Raw genomic sequence first — 8,160 nt, 5'->3', positions numbered from 1 at the left:
GTCTTACCGCTGTCTCTAACATCATGTCCTCCCTCTATCTGAAACTGAACCTGTCAAAAACTGAACTCCTCTTGTTCTCTCCCTCTACTAACCTACCTTTGCCTGACATTGCCATCTCCGTGTGCGGTTCCATCATTACTCCAAAGCAACATGCCCGCTGTCTTGGGGTCATCCTTGATTCCGAGCTTTCATTCACCCCCCACATCCGATCACTGGCTCGCTCTTCTTATCTGCATCTCAAAAACATTTCTAGAATTCGCCCTTTTCTTACTTTTGACTCTGCAAAAACTCTTATTGTCTCACTTATTCATTCTCGTCTGGACTATTGTAACTCTCTACTAATCGGCCTCCCTCTTACCAAACTCTCCCCACTCCAATCTGTCCTGAATGCTGCTGCCAGGATCATATTCCTCACCAACCGTTACACCGATGCTTCTACCTTGTGCCAGTCATTACACTGGCTACCCATCCACTCCAGAATCCAGTACAAAACTACTACCCTCATCCACAAAGCACTCCATGGCTCAGCACCACCCTACATCTCCTCTCTGGTCTCAGTCTACCACCCTACCCATGCCCTCCGCTCCACTAATGACCTCACGTTAGCATCCTCAGTAATCAGAACCTCCCACTCTGGTCTCCAAGACTGTACACATGCTGCGCCGATTCTTTGGAATGCTCTACCTAGGTTAATACGATTAATCCCCAATCCCCACAGTTTTAAGCGTGCCCTAAAAACTCATTTGTTCAGACTGGCCTACCGCCTTAACGCATTAACCTAACTATCCCTGTGTGGCCTATAAAAAAAAAAAACAATCAGGTTCCTCGCATCATGTTCTCATACACTTTATGCAGTTAATAGCCTCTGTGTCTGTACTGCTACATACTTAGGCAGTTAACTGGTTCATGCAGCTTTACATGAACACCCAAGCCTTACATGAACACCCGAGCCTTACACTATGGCTGGTCCGAATAACTAAAGCAATTGTTACCATCCACCTCTCGTGTCTCCGCTTTTCCTCATAGTTTGTAAGCTTGCGAGCAGGGCCCTCATTCCTCCTGGTAACTGTTTTGAACTGTGATTTCTGTTATGCTGTAATGTCTATTGTCTGTACAAGTCCCCTCTATAAGTTGTAAAGCCCTGCGGAATATGTTGGCGCTATATAAATAAAAATTATTATTATTATTATTATTATTATTAAGTATTAGCCTTATTTAAAGCCGTATCTGAAAGTTAGTGTTAAAAACATGGCAAATAAAATTGCCAAATTCTCCTTTAACCCCTTTCTGACATTGGACGTACTATCCCATCGAGGTGGGGTGGGCCCGTATGACCACCGATGGGATAGTACGTCCAGCGCGATCGGCGGCACTCACGGGGGGAGCGTGGCCGATCGCGGCCGGGTGTCAGCTGATTATCACAGCTGACATCTGGCACTATGTGCCAGGAGCGGTCACGGACCTCCCCCGGCACATTAACCCCCAGCACACCGCAATCAAACATGATTGCGGTGTGCCGGTGGTACAGGGAAGCATCGCGCAGGGAGGGGGCTCCCTGCGGGCTTCCCTGAGACCCCCGGAGCAACGCGATGTGATCGCTTTGCTGCGAGGGTCTCTTACCTCTTCCTCGCTGCAGGTGCCCGGATCCAAGATGGCCCCGGCATCCGGGTCCTGCAGGGAGGGAGGTGTCTTACCAAGTGCCTGCTCAGAGCAAGCGCTTGGTAAGCCTGCAGTGCTGTAAGTCAGATCGGTGATCTGACAGAGTGCTGTGCAAACTGTCAGATCACCAATCTGTGATGTCCCCCCCTGGGACAAAATAAAAAAGTTAAAAAAAAAATTTCCAATTGTGTAAAAAAAATAGAAAAAAAAATCCTAAATAAAGAAAAAAAATATATATATTATTCCCATAAATACATTTCTTTATCTAAATAAAAAAAATAAAACACTAAAGTACACATATTTAGTATCGCCCTGTCCGTAACGACCCCACCTATAAAACTATATCACTAGTTAACCCCTTCAGTGAACACCGTAGGAAAAAAAAAACGAGGCAAAAAACAACGCTTTATTATCATACCGCCGAACAAAAACTGGAATAACACGCGATCAAAAAGACGGATATAAATAACCATGGTACCGCTGAAAACGTCATCTTGACCTGCAAAAAACGAGCCACCATACAGCGTCATCAAAGAAAAAAGAAAAAAGTTATAGTCCTCAGAATAAAGCGATGCCAAAATAATTATTTATTCTATAAAATAGTTTTTATCGTATAAAAGCGCCAAAACATAAAAAATGATATAAATGAGATATTGCTGTAATCGTACTGACCAGAAGAATAAAACTGCTTTATCAATTTTACCAAACGTGGAACGGTATAAACGCCTCCCCCAAAAGAAATTCATGAATAGCTGGTTTTTGGTCATTCTGCCTCACAAAAATCGGAATAAAAAGCGATCAAAAACTGTCACGTTTCCGAAAATGTTACCAATAAAAACGTCAAGTCGTCCCGCAAAAAAACGAGACCTCACATGACTCTGTGGACCAAAATATAAAAAAATTATAGGTCTCAAAATGTGGAGACGCAAAAACTTTTTTGCTATAAAAAGCGTCTTTTAGTGTGTGACGGCTGCCAATCATAAAAATCAGCTATGAAAAATGCTATAAAAGTAAATCAAACCCTCCTTCATCACCCCCTTAGTTAGGGAAAAATAATAAAATTAAAAAAATGTATTTATTTCGATTTTCCCATTAGGGCTAGGGTTAGGGTTAAGGCTAGGGTTAGGGTTATGGCTAGGGTTAGGGCTAGGGTTAGGGCTGGGGTTAGGGCTGGGGCTGGGGTTGGAGCTAAAGTTAGGGTTAGGGTTTGGGCTAAAGTTAGGGTTTGGATTACATTTACGGTTGGAATTAGGGTTGGGATTAGAGTTAGGGGTGTGTCAGGGTTAGGGGTGTGGTTAGGGTTACCGTTGGGATTAGGGTTAGGGGTGTGTTTGGATTAGGGTTTCAGTTAGAATTGGGGAGTTTCCACTGTTTAGGCACATCAGGGGCTCTCCAAACGCGACATGGCGTCCGATCTCAATTCCAGCCAATTCTGCATTGAAAAAGTAAAACAGTGCTCCTTCCCTTCTTAGCTTTACCGTGCGCCCAAACAGGGGTTTACCCCAACGTATGGGGCATCAGCGTACTCAGGACAAATTGGACAACAACTTTTGGGCTCCAAGTTCTCTTGTTACCCTTGGGAAAATATAAATTTGGGGGGTAAAAATAATTTTTGTGGGAAAAAAAAGATTTTTTATTTTCACGGCTCTGCGTTGTAAACTGTAGTGAAACCCCTGGGGGTTCAAAGTTCTCACAACACATCTAGATAAGTTCCTTGGGAGGTCTAGTTTCCAATATGGGGTCACTTTGGGGGGTTTCTACTGTTTTAATACATCAGGGGCTCTGCAAATGCAACATGACGCCTGCAGACCAATCCATTTAAGTCTGCATTCCAAATGGCGCTCCTTCCCTTCCGAGCTCTGCCATGTGCCCAAACAGTGGTTCCCTCCCACATGTGGGGTATCGTCATACTCAGGACAAATTGAACAACAACTTTTGGGGTCCAATTTTTCCTGTTACCCTTGGGAAAATACAAAACTGGGGGCTAAAAAATCATTTTTGTGGAAAAAAAGATTTTTCATTTTCACGGCTCTGCGTTATAAACTGTAGTGAAACACTTGGGGGTTCAAAGTTCTCACAACACATCTAGATAAGTTCCTTGGGAGGTCTAGTCTCCTATATGGGGTCACTTGTGGGGGGTTTCTACTGTTTGGGTACATCAGGGGCTCTGCAAATGCAACGTGATGCCTGCAAACCTGTTGTGAATTTGGATTCTGGGCTCCCCCGGTGGCCGCTTGTGGAATTGGACTTGTCATCCTCTTTCCTGTTTCACCTGGTTCCATCAGTAGTGGGTGTCGCTATTTAAGCTCATTTCTCTGGTGGTTTCTTGCCGGTCAACTATGTTATCTGATGCCTTTCAGTGCTTGTTCCTGCTTCTGACAACTACTAGATAAGTTGGACTTTTGTCCATGTTTCGTTTTGCCTATTTGTTCCAGTTCACAGCTGAAGTTTTGTTACTGTGTCTGGAAAGCTCTCGTTGATCAGGGATTGCTACTCTGGCGTTATGAGTTAATGCCAGAGTTTAAGGTAATCTCTGGATGGTGTTTTGTTAGTGTTTTTCTGCTGACCATGAAAGTATACTATCTGTCTTCTGCTATCTAGTAAGCGGACCTCAAATTTGCTAAGACTATTTTCCTGCTGCGTTTGTTGTTTCATCTGAACTCACCGTCATTATATGTGGGGGGCTACTGTCTTCTTTGGAATATTTCTCTAGAGGTGAGCCAGGTCTTATATTTCCCTCTGCTAGCTATTTAGGTCTTAGGCCAGAGCTGGGCATCTAGCAATAAATAGGAAATGCTACCTGGCTATTTCTAGTTGCGCGGCAGGCTTAGTTCATGGTCAGTATAGTTCCATCTTCCGAGAGCTTGTCCCTCTATAGGCTTGCTATGATCTCTGCCTGCAGAGATCATGACAGTTTGACCGGCCAATAAAGTGTTAAAGACCCAGGTTGAGAAAGGAGAGTTATAAGAAGTCTGCTGGAATTTTTTTTTTTTTTTTTTCCTCCAGTTTGCCTTGCTGCAGTCTTTTTTCTCTCTCTCCTCCTAATCTCTGTATGGCTCTGTGTGCACCTGACTATAATGGATCTTCAGAGTGTAACTGCGGGTTTGAATAATCTCATCACGAAAGTACAAAATTTACAAGATTTTGTGGTACATGCTCCAGTATCTGAGCCGAGAATTCCTTTGCCGGAGTTCTTCACAGGGAATAGAGCTAGCTTCCAGAATTTCCGAAATAATTGTAAGCTTTATTTGTCCCTGAAGTCTCGTTCAGCTGGAGACCCTGCTCAGCAGGTTAGGATTGTGATTTCCTTGCTCAGGGGTGACCCTCAAGATTGGGCCTTCTCATTGCCAGCAGGGGATCCTGCGTTGCGCGATGTGGATGCGTTTTTTCTGGCCTTGGGCTTGCTTTATGAGGAACCTCATTTGGAACTTCAGGCAGAAAAAACTTTGATGGCACTATCTCAGGGGCAAGACGAAGCTGAGGTTTACTGCCAAAAATTCCGTAAATGGTCTGTGCTTACTCAGTGGAATGAGTGCGCCTTGGCGGCAACTTTCAGAGAAGGTCTCTCTGATGCCGTTAAGGATGTTATGGTGGGGTTCCCTGTGCCTGCAGGTCTGAATGAGTCCATGACAATGGCTATTCAGATTGATAGGCGTCTGCGGGAGCGCAAACCGGTGCACCATCTGGCGGTGTCTATGGAAAAGACGCCAGAAAGTATGCAGTGTGATAGAATTCTGTCCAGGAGCGAGCGACAGAATTTTAGACGGAAGAATGGATTGTGCTTCTATTGTGGGGATTCTACTCATGTTATATCAGCATGCTCTAGGCGTACAAAGAAGCTTGATAAGTCTGTTTCCATTGGCACCATTCAGTCTAAGTTTATTTTGTCTGTAACCCTGATTTGCTCTTTGTCATCCATTGCCACGGACGCCTATGTTGACTCTGGCGCCGCTCTGAGTCTTATGGATTGGTCCTTTGCCAATCGTTGTGGTTTTGATTTAGAGCCTTTGGAGACTCTTATTCCTCTGAAGGGGATTGACTCCACCCCATTGGCTAATAATAAACCACAATACTGGACACAAGTAACCATGCGTATCAATCCGGATCACCAGGAGATTATTCGTTTCCTGGTGCTGTATAATTTACATGACGATTTGGTACTGGGATTGCCATGGTTGCAGTCTCACAATCCAGTCTTGGACTGGAGAGCAATGTCTGTGTTGAGCTGGGGATGTAAGGGTATTCATGGGGACTTACCTTTGGTTTCTATTTCGTCGTCCATTCCCTCTGAAGTCCCTGAGTTCCTCTCTGATTATCAAGACGTCTTTGACGAACCCAAGCTTGGGTCGTTACCTCCGCACCGTGAGTGCGATTGTGCCATAGATTTGATACCGGGTTGCAAATATCCAAAGGGTCGTTTGTTTAATCTGTCTGTGCCGGAACATGCTGCTATGCGGGAATATATAAAGGAGTCTTTGGAAAAGGGACATATTCGTCCATCTTCTTCTCCCTTGGGAGCTGGGTTTTTCTTTGTCTCAAAAAAGGACGGCTCTTTGAGACCATGTATTGATTATCGGCTTCTGAATAAGATCACTGTTAAGTACCAATACCCATTGCCATTGCTTACTGATTTGTTTGCTCGTATAGAGGGTGCTAAGTGGTTCTCTAAAATTGATCTTCGTGGGGCGTATAATTTGGTGCGGATCAGGCAGGGGGATGAGTGGAAGACCGCATTTAATACGCCCGAGGGCCACTTTGAGTATTTGGTCATGCCTTTTGGTCTTTCTAATGCCCCTTCAGTTTTCCAGTCTTTTATGCATGATATTTTCCGCGATTTTCTGGATAAATTTATGATAATATATCTGGATGATATTCTGATTTTTTCTGATGACTGGGACTCTCATGTCCAGCAGGTCAGGAGAGTTTTTCAGGTTCTGCGGTCTAATTCTTTATGTGTGAAGGGGTCTAAGTGCGTTTTTGGGGTCCAGAAAATTTCCTTTTTGGGGTATATTTTTTCTCCCTCTTCCATTGAGATGGATCCCGTCAAGGTGCAAGCTATTTGTGACTGGACTCAGCCCTCCTCTCTTAAGGGTCTTCAGAGATTTTTGGGCTTTGCCAACTTTTACCGCCGATTTATTGCTGGTTTTTCGGATGTCGTTAAACCACTGACTGATTTGACCAGACATGGCGCTGATGTTGCTAATTGGTCCCCTCATGCTGTAGAGGCCTTTCAGGAGCTTAAGCACCGTTTTGCCTCTGCCCCTGTGTTACGTCAGCCTGATGTGAATCTGCCTTTTCAGGTTGAGGTTGACGCTTCGGAGATCGGAGCTGGGGCAGTGTTGTCGCAGAAAGGTTCCGACTGCTCCGTCATTAGGCCTTGTGCCTTCTTTTCTCGCAAATTTTCGCCCGCAGAGCGGAATTATGATGTTGGGAATAGGGAGCTTTTGGCCATGAAGTGGGCGTTTGAGGAGTGGCGCCATTGGCTAGAGGGGGCTAAGCATCAGGTGGTGGTATTGACTGACCACAAAAATTTGATTTATCTTGAGACTGCCAGGCGCCTGAATCCTAGACAGGCGCGCTGGTCTTTATTTTTTTCTCGCTTTAATTTTGTGGTGTCATACCTACCGGGTTCTAAGAATGTTAAGGCAGATGCCCTTTCTAGGAGTTTTGACCCGGACTCTCCTGGTAATGCTGAACCCACAGGTATCCTTAGGGAGGGAGTAATTTTGTCGGCCGTTTCTCCTGATCTGCGGCGGTCCTTGCAAGAGTTTCAGGCGGATAGACCGGATCGTTGTCCGCCTGATAGACTGTTTGTTCCGGATGATTGGACCAGTAGAGTCATCTCTGAGGTACATTCTTCTGCATTGGCAGGTCATCCCGGAATTTTTGGTACCAGGGATTTGGTGGCAAGATCCTTCTGGTGGCCTTCCCTGTCACGAGATGTGCGAGTCTTTGTGCAGTCATGTGACATTTGTGCTCGGGCCAAGTCTTGTAGTTCTCGGGCTAGCGGACTGCTGTTGCCCTTGCCTATTCCTAAGAGGCCTTGGACACACATCTCGATGGATTTTATTTCAGATCTGCCTGTTTCCCAGAAGATGTCTGTCATCTGGGTGGTCTGTGACCGTTTCTCTAAAATGGTCCATTTGGTTCCTCTGCCCAAGTTGCCTTCTTCTTCTGAGTTGGTTCCTCTGTTTTTTCAGAATGTTGTCCGATTGCACGGTATTCCTGAGAATATTGTTTCTGACAGAGGTACCCAATTTGTGTCTAGATTTTGGCGGGCATTCTGTGCTAGGATGGGCATAGATTTGTCTTTTTCATCTGCTTTTCACCCTCAGACTAATGGCCAGACCGAGCGGACTAATCAGACCCTGGAGACATATCTGAGGTGTTTTGTCTCTGCTGACCAGGATGATTGGGTTGCTTTTTTGCCATTGGCAGAGTTCGCCCTCAATAATCGGGCCAGCTCTTCCACCTTGGTGTCCCCGTTTTTCTGTAATTCGG

This window comes from Ranitomeya variabilis, chromosome 4 (genome assembly GCF_051348905.1).
Source record: "Ranitomeya variabilis isolate aRanVar5 chromosome 4, aRanVar5.hap1, whole genome shotgun sequence".
NCBI lineage: Eukaryota > Metazoa > Chordata > Amphibia > Anura > Dendrobatidae > Ranitomeya > Ranitomeya variabilis.
This window is presented reverse-complemented; position numbering follows the sequence as displayed.